The sequence below is a fragment of the Bombus pyrosoma genome, linkage group LG10 (genome assembly GCF_014825855.1).
Source record: "Bombus pyrosoma isolate SC7728 linkage group LG10, ASM1482585v1, whole genome shotgun sequence".
In the NCBI taxonomy this organism is placed as follows: Eukaryota; Metazoa; Arthropoda; class Insecta; order Hymenoptera; family Apidae; genus Bombus; species Bombus pyrosoma.
The window spans coordinates 14,687,195-14,700,550 of NC_057779.1; the positions used below are offsets into that span (position 1 = coordinate 14,687,195).

General features: G+C 34.7%; 1 protein-coding gene and 1 long non-coding RNA gene across 5 annotated transcripts in view; both read left to right on the forward strand.

Annotated features, from left to right (window-relative positions):
* Positions 1-11,375, forward strand: part of LOC122571682 — a 16,256-nt gene extending 4,881 nt beyond the window's left edge. Inside the window, exon 3 of the long non-coding RNA XR_006318178.1 lies at positions 9,704-11,375. This is a non-coding gene — a long non-coding RNA (uncharacterized LOC122571682). The remainder of the gene's footprint in view (positions 1-9,703) is intronic.
* The window catches only part of LOC122571672 (amphiphysin), a 148,681-nt gene that overhangs the window by 37,948 nt on the left and 97,377 nt on the right, over positions 1-13,356 (forward strand). The gene's annotated exons all lie outside the window — the stretch shown is intronic.

Genomic DNA, 13,356 nt, shown 5'->3' on the forward strand with positions numbered 1-13,356 from the left:
CTTTTATACTTTTTATTATCTAATGTGCCTACAATTGTTCATTACGTTTTAATCGAACTAATGAATTAATTGAATGAATTAAACAATTCGCTGGTTTGATCGAATTAATTTTCTCAATTTTATTAATTTCATATTGTAATAATTTTTTATCAATTGTCAATTGGGAAAAGATATGAAAAATTTGTCAGTTTTCATTCTTCCTTACGAAGGACCTCTTTTATACTTTTTATAATTTAATGTACCTACAATTGTTCGTTGCGTTTTAATCGAACTAATGAATTAATTGAATGAATTAAACAATTCACTGATTTGATCTAATTAATTTTCTTAATTTTATTTTGTAATAATTTTTTATCAATTATAAATCAATTAAATTAATCGATTAATTTCCATTCGATAGAAAATCATTTATTCTGAATTAGTCTACGAACATTGATATCTAACGAAAGTAAAATCGTTTGAGAAAAGGTATGAAAAATATGTCAGTTTACACTTTTTTTACGAAGGACCTCTTTTACACTTTTTATTATCTAATGTACCTATTGTTCGTTGCGTTTTAATCAAACTAATGAATTAATTGAATCAGTTCAACAATTCATTGATTTGATCGAATTTATTCTCTTAAGTTTATTAACTTCATTTTGTAATAATTTTTTATCAATTGCCAATTAATTAAATTAATCGATTAATTTCCATACGATAGAAAATCATTTATTCCCAGTTATTCCACGAACATTGATACCGAACGAAAGTAAAAATGTTTGGATAAAGAAGTAAAAGGTTTGTCAGTTTCTCTCGTTGCTCACGAGAGACCATTTATACGCTTTTTATTATCCACTGTTCCGATAATTGATCGTTAAATTTTAATCGGCGTTCCAACGATCGAAATTCCAGCGTATTAAATCGTTCATGTGCTGGTACGATACTCGCACGAAGTCGGAAAATATTACGCCACCAAATATTCCGATTTGCCAAGTGTCGAAACTCGGAAGTGCCTTTCACTGCGGCAAACGTTTAAGGAAATACAACTTCCCTAATTTATCAGTGCGGACCGACGAACAAAGCCAATTCCGAATGTCCAGCAGACGAAGAATTTAATTACATCTAATTAAGGACATGGGGTCGCGTTTGTTTTGCTCATCGTTCGATACGCAAACTGTTGTAATTAAATCGCGGCGCGGCATTGTGGAAAACGCGAAAGGTGAATTGTGACAGGAACGACAATCGTATCGAGAAAGGAACGAAAGAAGCGGGCTAGTGAAAAGTTGGCAGGAAGAAGAAATGAAAGCGCACGAAATGTAAGGAGAAATTCATTCACAGTCACGAATTAGCGTGATTATAAATTATGCATACGATATACATTCATAATGCTTATCGGAAAGGATATCTGACGTTCTGTTACGGCAAAAATCTGTTCTCCTCGTTATTATACTTTCACTTGTACGTTTCGTGCGAAAATATGCGATACGTTTCAATTGATAACGAAACAGATTGACTTACGTTTATCGATTCTTTTTCTTTTTTTTTTTTAAATAAAGCCAAAGTGTTCGCTGATAATAGATGGTGACTTTAATCGTACGATCATAGTGATTTTACGATCGTTGTGAAATTCGTATTACGTTGACTTGTAGCGCAGATTCCTCTCGTTTTTGCACATACGTTACGTATATCGTTTTATTTTTATTTGAAATCGCGTCGACTACCATGGTGGTTGACGACTATTTTTCCATTCTCTGGCTAATTAAACTCTGCTCGATAACGTATATCGTGCAGGCCGAATTGTGTCGTCGGAGCCGATATTTTTTTTATCGAAAGCGAGGCGAATGACTGTCAAACGGACTCTGCGACGTACGTAAAACGAGGACATGGAATTTTTGTAATATCAGAGCAAAAAGGACTGAGCACGGACGATTGTAATCAGACTTGCGGATGTTTATGCATTTATGGAAAATTTCAGCGCGGAGAAATGAACAGAATATGCAAAAATATACAAAATATATAAATCGACGCGTTAATAACTTTTAAGCTTCATCTCTTTGGTTTTGTTCGTGAAAATATGAAATTTCATACATATCTGCCATCCAATTATAATATGTTCCTTTATACTTTGTTATTTTCTAATTAAATTGAAAACAATAATGGAGAAGAGAAGGGCAGTACCAGACGGGGAGGAACGACAGTAAGGAAGCACAGCAAGGAGACAAAATCCCAAAAGTTGCTATAGTTTTAGAGGCAGATTATATAATGAAGTGCAATATAAAATAGAGTGGATAAGGAGGGAGGTAGAAATTTCGTACATATCTGCCATCCAGTTATAATATGTTCCTTTATACTTTATTATTTTCTAATTAAATTGAAAACAATAATGGAGAAGAGAAGGGCAGTACAAGACGAGGAGGAACGACAATAAGAAAACACAGCAAGGAGACAAAATCCCAAAAGTTGCCATAGTTTTAGAGGCAGATTATATAATGAAGTGCAATATAATAGAGTGGATAAGAGGGAGGTAGATATATAAGAAAAGAGAAACAGACAAGGAAAAGAGTTTAGATAGATACAAGGGGGGAGGCAATAAGCTGATGGAACGCCATAAGACTGATAGAATGTAAAAGCGTAATAGGTAAACGAGATGTAAAACCGAAAGCTCGTCCAAAGCCGAAAGGACTAAGTAATAATAATACTTTGTTATTTTCATGGGTTTGTTAAATACGAGAGAAAAATTTCATAAGATTTTCCATTTGATAGCAGTCAGTTTATACAATGCGAAATATATGATCATCGTAAATTAATAGCGAACAACTGCATGATGTTTTGCCAAACTACACGTATCGAGGTACTGAGTTTCGTTTCGTAAAATATTTTTTAAACATCGAATATTACGAGTATCGCGAAGGTAAAAGGATTAACCGATAGAATACGGAAATTCACACGAATCGGAAAATATTTTTATGAACAATCAACCGGTCGAGCAGTTCGGTTGAAATGAAACCGAAATAGACTGAATTAAATCAGAGTGAGATTTAAATTGACAATTTCATTTGAAATCGAAATAAAAACGATGCATTTTTGAAACAAAAAAAAAATAGTTTCAAAAATTCAATTAGCTGTAAATAAATGACTTTGTAACTAATATTGTAACCTAATGGAACTATCGTGGAATATCTTTCATTTTTACAAGAAACGAGCATCTCCTGATTTGATAAATGTTTCGAGAGCCGAGATTGCTATTTTTTGAACGGCGTTTTTATTGCTTAGAAACAGTTTTAACTTGCGGAAGTCGGGCCAGAAGATGATAGCCTGTTTGAGAAAAGTTTGACGACTAATTATGTGAGAAAATCTCCTACTTTGCTACAATTAATTTCACTACAATGATTTGTTATGCGCGGTCCGGCATTATCATACAAAAGCATCTATACGTTTATGTCTATCAATCAGTAACGATCGTTTGCGAGTAAATTTTCGCTGGATAATTTTCAATTTTTTTATAACAACCATGCAATTTTGCTATCGGTCTTTTGCTTAAATTTCCAAAGGAATAGCCGGCTACGCTCTTGACAGGCTACCATACGGTTGGCAGAATCTCTTGAAACTGAAAACTTCATTAACACTTTGCACTTCGAACCTTTTATTTCAATTTCGTTATCATCAGCTGCCAAAGTTTTTAAGTGTTTTATTTGAAATTTACTTTAACTAAAGAATAAGGGAATTTAAATAAATAATGCAAACACATTGCACTGTTAGATGCAAGATTTTTATTAGAACATCAATAAACAGTGTTAAGGTATGGAAAGAATTTGGATAGAATAAAAAGTTAGTTAATATGTAAATAAAGTTTAACTTTTTTAAGTTTAGCTCTACACGTGAGTTACTCTCTAAAGGGTTAGAAGACACTCACTCGCTTGCTTTCTTTCTTCTAGTCGCTCTTTTGTCTCAACGGAGACCTGGACAGTCTCACGCGACGCTCACATACACTCTAGGGAGAGGATGCACACATGTGTCTACTCGCTCTTCTCACTCTCACACGTACAATACAAATGTACTATATATTTAACAAAAAGAAATTTTTTTTTTTATTTGATAGACTTTTTACAATCAATTCTCATTGAGAATTATAAGTAAATTATTTTGGCGTTGAACTGTAACTTGGATTATAAGAGTTCATAGTATGTTTGATTCTAGTTGAGTCTAATGCTTAAATCTAAAGGGCAATGTCTTTTTAGTCTGCTGATCTGATCCGTCGTGTCAAGTAATTGGGAAACTACTGGGTTTTGGTGGTTGTTAGCTCTTATGTTATATCTCTTACTGAATTTGCATATTTCTTCTTTAACTGTGGGTATCTTAAGGTCGCGACGTATCGTTTCGTTGGTAACATACCAAGGTGCATCTATTAAGGATCTTAGAGTTTTTGATCGGAATCGTTGGAGAATTTCTATGTTGCAATTACTCGCTGTTCCCCATAGTTGGATCCCATAGGTCCAAACAGGTTTTAATATCGCTTTATGTAGCATTATTTTACTCTGCACGTTTAAGTTGCAGCGTCTGCCAATGAGCCAGTAGAATTTGTTTAGTTTTGATTTCAGTTGTTTGCATTTATCTACGATGTGCCGTTTCCATGTCATTCTTTTGTCCAGAATCATGCTCAGATACCTGACTGTATCTTTCTTTGGAATTGGAATATTATTTATGGTCACCTGTGGGCAGCATTGTTTTCGCAGCGTGAAAAAAGAAAATTGAGAACAAATCTTGCATCTAACGGTGCACTGTGTTAAAACACTGTGACGTCCTAAGCGAAACATGTGATTTCGTCGTGGCAGTCAAAGTGTTAAAGTACTTCAATGTGTACGTATCAGCAAACAAAAAGAACTCGTCATATTTCCAAAGAAGATTCTTCTTAAACGAAGATGTTCAGTAATATTGAAACGCGAAATTAAATTTAATCAATTAAACAAGACTTTTTTTACGTTTCGTCCAAGCTGATAATATTCTTCAACGCTTAAGAAGAACAAAATTCAATGGGAAACGACCAAGAGGAAGTACGTAACGTAATGAATTACGCTGCGCTAGTACAATCCAATGTGTGCGGAGCAAACATTCGCGTTCTTCGTTCGAGTACACTGTACAAAATGAGGATACACGGTGTATCGTGTTTCGTCAGCAGTACTTTAAAGTAGATATATTTGCGGAGAGATAGGTGCGGATAATTTGTGCTGCGAATAAGCAGATAATTGGATCGACCTTGGTTGCAGTTGCCACCCGATTACGCCGGGCTCGTCGTCACGCCAATTTTCCTTGATCAGTATGCACTATCGCGGTCATAGGGTGTGTTGTTAAGCCTTAACACTAGAACTACCGATAATTAACACAAAGCTATTTCTACCAAAACTAGTCAAAATGACTGGTCTTTAAAAAATACGTAATAGTAGAATACTTTTATATTTATTGATTTATTACTTTCTTACAGAAGCAATTCCACGTTACGTAGTACATTTTTGGTATTTTTAATCCATCCCTAAACGAGGGTTAGCATATTTATAAAATTGTAGAACCAGCCATTTTGACTGATGTGGTATTTCTGGTGTTAGCATCGAGCGATCGATTCAGAATTTTCCTGATAACTGATATCGTCATATCGAATGATACGCGGTAAAAATTTGAAAAACGTGTGGGAAATTGTACAAAACGAAGAAACTGGTTAACCCTTAGAGTGCTGAATACTTTTTCGCTATACTGAGCTCTGTTGATTGACTATTCAAAGCGCAAATCGTAATAAGTTATAGTAATTCTTTAGCACGAGATTAAATGATTCAAGAGCGTTATTTTTTAGTATTAATTATTTATTATAAACATTGAAATTTACAATAAACTAGAATTTGGGTAGTAAACTAGAAAACAATAAACTAGAAAACTAAATTTAGTAAATATAACACAAGTTAATAATTCAGTTGTGCATGAAAAATTTCAAAACAATCATCGATACGTAATCCGACATCGCATTTTCTCTCCTTCCTTCTCTTATTTTTCACACAAACAACACATTTTCTTCTTGATAATTGTGTTGTGCCGGCACAATTATTCTACCAAATGTCCAAATTGGACAAATTGTGAATGCAAAGTATTAAATAAAAAAAAAAAGAAAAGACAGTTTCTTCGAACACGGCATTAACATTGAAATGCATTTATATTTATCTCACACAAACGTAATAGTATTACTTGTGCGTAGGTGCTCGGAAAAATTGACAAACGCATATATGCGTCCTTAGTCCACAGCGATGGTTTTCGCCAGACGCATATATGCGTCCTTAGTCCACACCGATGGCTTTCGCCAGACGCATATATGCGTCCTTAGTCCACACCGATGGACTTTCGCCAGACGCATATATGCATCCATAGCACTCTAAGAGTTAATTGGGGTTCGATAAACAGATTGCAGGACTCCTGTGCACTTCGACAAGTACCAGTCATTTTCACTGCTATTGGTATAAGTAGCCATAATACAAAATTATTTTCATCAAATTATTACATCATTGCGGAGAAAAAATATAACATGAAATAGGAATTTTAAAATAAAATTGTAAAACCAGTCAATTTGACTGGTGTGGTAGTTCTAGTGTTATGTCAGGACACGGTGGATCCGCGGCCGTACAGGCTGCTTCTAAAAGATCCAGCTGCACCTTCGCAAACTCTCGTCGTATCCACGTAGAAATGTAAGACTGTGAAGTTTGCAATGTCGTGTGTACGCACGTACAGGACGGCTTGCTTTGATCGATCAACATGAATGTTAAAAATCTCCTATACGTTGATGGAGCAAGCGTTTCGAACGAAACTTTGCTTCGTTTGTTTCGAGGAGGACGTCTCGCGATGATCGGAAATCTCATCTAGGAGGACGCACCTTCGACATTTCACGGCGAACTTTGCCCTTTTAAACGCGAAGACAATGGAAACGTACTTGTTCTACTCGCAAACTAGTACACACTGTGTGTTTCTTTCGAGATGTATTTTCTAAGATACTTTTTCATAGCGTTTTCTTTAATTTGATTTTCATCATTTGGTAGACATCGTGAAAGGAAATGAAATGTGCGCGACGCATACTCGTACGAGAAATTGCAGCTTGTTTGAGCGAATTTCATTAGGAAAAATTCAATCGTTTGCAATGGATGCGTCACGTGTTACGTGCGTCCTCGACGAAAGCGGAGGCGTTTCGAAGACTTCAAGGCCGTCTTTATCTTTTTTTAAATGGAAGTATACATATTCTTATACATAATTCCACGCATCTTTTATTTTTCTCTATTCGATTCTGTAGAATTTAATTTAAATGTAGTTTAATTTCTCTATAGAATTCCGTGCAGTTCTGTATAAAAATGTATTAAGGTAATTTGGTCGAAAAATGATTAGCTTATCTTAATTTTAACGTTACAAAAGTTATCAAATGAAAGACGAGGGAAGAGAACGCGGTGCTTTTATTATTTTCTTTCCTTTGTTCATCAGACGCTCAATTTCATAAAATTAACATCGAAATATCTTTTAAACTAAAGAAATTTCAGATGCATATCTTCATCGTATTTTTTTCGTAGAGAATTCAGAACTGCATCGAATGGTGTACAGAAAATGTGCTAGTTGCATTTAAAAGAAACGAAGATCTTGAGACCTCGAAAACGTCTTCACCTAGAAAAATTCTGCTAGTCGTCAGAGACGTCTCGCCAGAAACACAACGAGTTCTTTTTTAAACATTTTTCGGATACATCTTTTTTTTGTATGTTTCCTTTTGATGTATAGTTTGGAAGATATTTTCGCGGATCGACTATGATCGAATTCGACAGTCCGTACATCGACGTACACGAGGAACATTTCGATTATTTCGTGACATTCTATTTGGAGAATATCATCGTGAATTCCGATGGTCGTCTTCAAAGTAGATTCTTTCGGCGACAGTCAACCAGAAAAGTTGTCGTACATTTTATGTAGCGAGGCTGTCTATCTTGGAATAGTTTTTTTACCAAATTCTACTCCATTTCGAAAGCACGTCGAAGTCGCAACGCTTTGGAAGCTTCTTCTTTCTGCTATCGATCAGCATTGTTTCGTCGTTCGATTTAAAAAACAACGCGTTTTTAATAAGATTTGTATTTTCAGAAAGAAGAAAGAAAAACGAGAAAAGAAGCGAAAGGAAAGCGATGGCATGTTTCCGCGAGAAATCGTTGGTTTAAAAATAGTCGAACAAAATATGCTATCGTTCTTACGGTTTGAAGAAATGATTTTACTGTGCAAACCTAATGACACTGAAAAATAAACCACGCGACGAAACTCGTTTCTCCTTCAACTTATTCCATGCGCACACATTTTTCGTTGAAAAACTCAGAGAATTTGATCGTTAGCAGCGAAGAATACATCGATCGTGCTGATCACAACGAACATGTCGTGTTGTTACGTGGTAAAAGCTCGAGTTACGTAATATTAAAAAAAAATGGTCCCGTTGAAAGTTATCTCTTCACCGTGTTTTTTCAATTACGTAAATATCAATTGCAAATGTCCTAAATGACCTTTGTAGCCATGTTTTGTAGCAAGTATTAATTTTTTGGTATCCCGCTGGGAGTAGCCATCCACATGTTATTTAGCAATTAAGTCAGAAAAATTTACCAAATGTCCAGCTGGGAAAATTGTAAAATATAAATTAAATAATAAAAGAAAAGTATTAATTTTTTTGTATCCCGCTGAGAGTAGCCATCCACATGTTATTTAGCAATTAAGGGGGTATTCTAGTCTAGAGATATGAATTTCGGGTGGTTTTTAAAGCTCTGTACAAACGAAACAAATTTTTTTATCATTTGTTTATTGATATTTTAAGATTACATAAAAAATTAACCGAAAGAAACTCAAAATTCACAAAGTTATGAGCTGGCAAAGTAGGGGGTCCAACAAAGGGTGTCCTGGCGTGCATGATTTCAACCCTTCTAGTCATCTGAGACAAAAGAGCCGAACGGGTTCTTAATTAGTATAGATGCCGCTATAGCATGAACCTTGGAAAAGTCAAAAAAATATTTTTTCACAAAATGGCGGCCATTTGAAAAGAAAATTTTTTTTGGCATGTCTTTTTAACAATTCCGAATTTTTTAAAAATAGTAAAACTAAAAATTTTGATCTGAGCGTGCTTCAGGCGATAGAGCAATGTATAAAGAACACTCACACCAAATTTCAAATAAATCGGTTCATTAGAACTTGAGGTATCGTGCACGCCAACTCGAAGAACGTAGTTTCGAGAAAAACGCGTTTCAAGTTTTCAGACAAGTTTCCGGCAATTTTACTCATAGAATGGCACAGCATATTTACATATTTTTAATTCCTGCTCCATACAAGAACATCTTTCTTACACGTAGAACACAGAATTAACGATGAGAGAGAAAAATTCTAAAATACAATAGCCGTAATTGTTATTAATTAAAACTGTTCATTTGTTCGGGTCGGACCGGAGCAGATGCCGCGTCACAGAAATGGCTGTGACTCGTAAAACAATTGAAATTTTGAAAAATCCTTTTAAGGGCATATTCTTGAATGTCTAAACTTTGGAAATATGAAAAAAAATTTCCGATTTTTTCAAAGTTGTAGACTAGAATACCCCCTTAAGTTAGAAAAATTTACCAAATGTCCAGCTGGGCAAATTGTAAAGTATAAATTAAATAATGAAAAAAAAAAAATTAATTTTTTGTTAAAGGCCGTTTCCGATGCTTTTCCTAGCGTTTCAAGCGTTATGACTCAGAATGAAAACATTTCCGTACTGCGTTTACGTAATCTTTCCTCCATAATACCTGCAACCTACGTTCTCAGAAGTCGATTAAGTCTTTTACACCCTCTGCACTAGAAGAACCACTGAAAACAATTCTGAACGTAAATTAGAGACAATAAAATACGAATCTGAAACTTGATCACAAACAGATTCCTCGAAACGGAAGTTTCTAAAAGTTGTTGTATGAACGATATAATAAAATAATTTGTGATAACGTGAGAAACAAAAATAATGTGATAATACAATAAACAGATAATTAATGTAATAAATAGATAATTATATTTATAATTTGTAAGCGTATGTCTTTAAGAATATTACTTACAATGTGAATAACCTTGTGCAATTAATTGCAATTTTAATTTGCTAATAAATCGGCTAATGTTACTATAGATTCATCTTGAATTTTCAAAGACCAAAATTCTGTATTTTGGAACTCATGGAAAAGGTCTTTAGATAAATCTGCAATGTGAAATCTGAAATCTGAAGCCTGAAGTCCAAAGAAATGTAAAACCTAAAAAGATCTGAAAGATCCAGTTGCTTTGAAAATGTTAAGACTGTAACCACTTAATGCTCGTTCTCGCTCCTTTGCTTGCAACGAAACTTTCAACTGTTCTCGACTTCGACCTAATCCTACTTTATCTCTGACAATTGAAAATTTGTAGCGGGCGTAATTCAAGTACGACATAGTGAAGAGTTTAAAAATGGGTGAAACTCAAGTTTGGTGGAGAAATTTATCGTCGGCAGGCGTAACAGGTAGAGAGAAATAAATCTTTAGTCGACACACGAACGCTGAAAGTTTCGCTTCTCGCGAGCCGTTACGTAACCGGTGGCTCACCGATATAATCGAGCCTTGCTATTTTCGTATTTCAGTTTTCGTTGTATTGTTCTCGCCTATTGTTCCTTCTCTTCTCTTCGATCAACATTGAGAACTACGAGAACGAAAAGAGCAGAGAAACGCGATCAAAAGTGGCAAATACTTTTCTTTAGCGTTCCACGTGCAAACGTAATTGCAGTCTAATTGTAGGTCGAATTAGTTGGTGGGCATCGTAAGCAGTTTGTTTGTTAATTAGAATCGCCACTTGGCGCAGTAACCTGCCAAATTCTACGCCGGGCATGTGTGTACTTCCTTTTCGAAATTGAGACATCATTTCCAATTGGAAAGTATGCACTATATTTACGTGCTTTTTTGTTATTCTATTATTTATTATAAAAAATGAAATTAAAGCATAAGGTAAAATTTTTTGAGGGAAAAGGACAGGAAATTAGCAAGAGGATATTTTGCGTAGCTAATTGAAAATATATTTTTCTGGTTTCACTTTTCTGTATTAGTTCAACGACACTTGAATGCGCTTCGCTTTTAATTATTTTTTACACGTGTGCATTCATTAAGATTCCAGTCAACGTTGCAATTCCAACAAATTTTGCACAAGCACTGGCATATAGCGTGAACGAATATGTGCTTCCTGAAATAGTCTATGATTGTTGTTAAAAAATGTTATACAAGTATTAAAAAAAGAAAAAATATTATACACACGAATAAAAATTATGAGATTATATAAATATAAATATTTTGTTGTATTATGGTAGATACCGTTAAATTATTATTTTCATATAAACGTTATTCAATGTAAAAAGAAACTTTAAAAAGGAAGTAAATACTCTAAATTTTTGAAATACTTAATTCAAATACAAATACATACTGTGGATACCAAAATGGATATTAGAAAATGTTTTTAAACCTACTTTTCTATGAAATATTATGTCTAGCAACCTCGAGCATACTATGTTTGCTACAACAAAGGCAAGAGAAGGATGAAACAATTCCTGGCAAAAGCGCAACACGTTTTTACATAAATCGAGAAGAGACTCGCGTGAAATAAGTCCGGCTATGACGTTCGCAAGAACAGAGCAGACCCAAATAACCAGACTCAGCATACGTCGTTTCAACGTTGCATGTTCTCGCCTTATCAAAAAGCGGAACACGATACTCTGTGAATACCGCAACACCATCGAACATCTACACTGTTGCTGCACCAAATTCGAACACGCAAGACGTAACCAGATACTTAACGATATATTCTATCGTTTTTACCTAACAGGACACAATGTAAAAAAAATCTCCAAGCTTCCTGAAAGAAATAGATCTTTGGCATAGTCTATAGATACGTTCAAACGGTACCACCATGCTAGCAGACCGATTACTATCAAATTACGTAGCATTTACTACACGAAAATATAACATAACGATCGTTACTGATTACTTGCTAAATAACAACCTAACTGAGACAGCTGTGGCAAACTAAGCACCTGAATATTATTGAGTTGACAACTAAGTGATTGCGGATTTTGTCATTAGGTGGTATTGACAAAATCCGCAATCACTTAGTTGCCAACCCAATATTTTATATTTATGTGACTGCAGTCACTAATGCCATAATCGCCATAGGATGTGACGATAAAGGACAAATGAAAAGGAAAAAATAAGCAACCGAAGATATATATTTATAAAATAAAAATAAAGTGGTAATGAAGCAAGTGTTTCACGTGTTGCTAGCGTCATTACGATTCATGTAACAAATTTTAATCACACATCGAGTGAAACAGTAACAACAAAGTAATACGATAATGACGGAGGATCACTGACGTGTCGTCGTGATTTTTTTGCATGTCTTGGGAATGTAAACTGCCTCGGTGACTCGTGGGAAATCTTGACTGTTGTTTCATTATTACCGTACTAAGTTATGGCAAAATGGTCGTAAAAAAAAGAGTCGTAATCATAGGATGCTCGTTCTTATAACAATAAAGAGTACAATAAAAGCGAATAGCCTTATGTCTTGTGTTTGATAATATATATATGTCGAATTATCATTAGAATTTTGGGTGCGTATCAATTCTTCATTTGGATTTACCATTGTTTTACACAACTAAATTATATTGCATTAAATTATATAACACGTATAAATATGACTTTTACAAGGTTTTGCAATTGCTTTTAACAATATTCTTGGGTTCAAACGAATCCACGGTCAACGGGAAACTCTTTGTACAATAGATTATATTTTTTCTGAATCGCAAATAACGTTAGCTGTGTCGCTCGTTAACTTTTAGACTGACTCCCCGATATCAATAAACTCTCCAAGGAGATCACAATAAAAGACTGACTGGATCTCATTTGTCCATTACATATTGATTAGGAATATCAACAAAATTCCAGGCACCATTGCTAGGCACTCCTGCATAGAGCCGACATTGCTCCTAGCCGGGGCTTGTCCGTTAATACAACGTTTTTTTTTTTTTTATTTATTGTTTGTTTACATTTTACAATTTGTCCATTAGGACATTTGGTAAAATATTATAATTTAAGTTTTGATAAAATATAGCGTGTGGATGGTTACCCCCAGCGGGACTCCATCTTCCAGGTTGTTTATTGTTCTATTGTGAGGTCTGCAGGATGCTTCTTCTTCAGTCTTCTTTCTATTATTGTTTTATTCGTTTCAGCAACCAGCTGATTTGGGTGTGTTGCAAGTCTTTCTTTATACTTTTTTGCATATCTGGCGATTTCCTCTTTAACTGTTGGAATC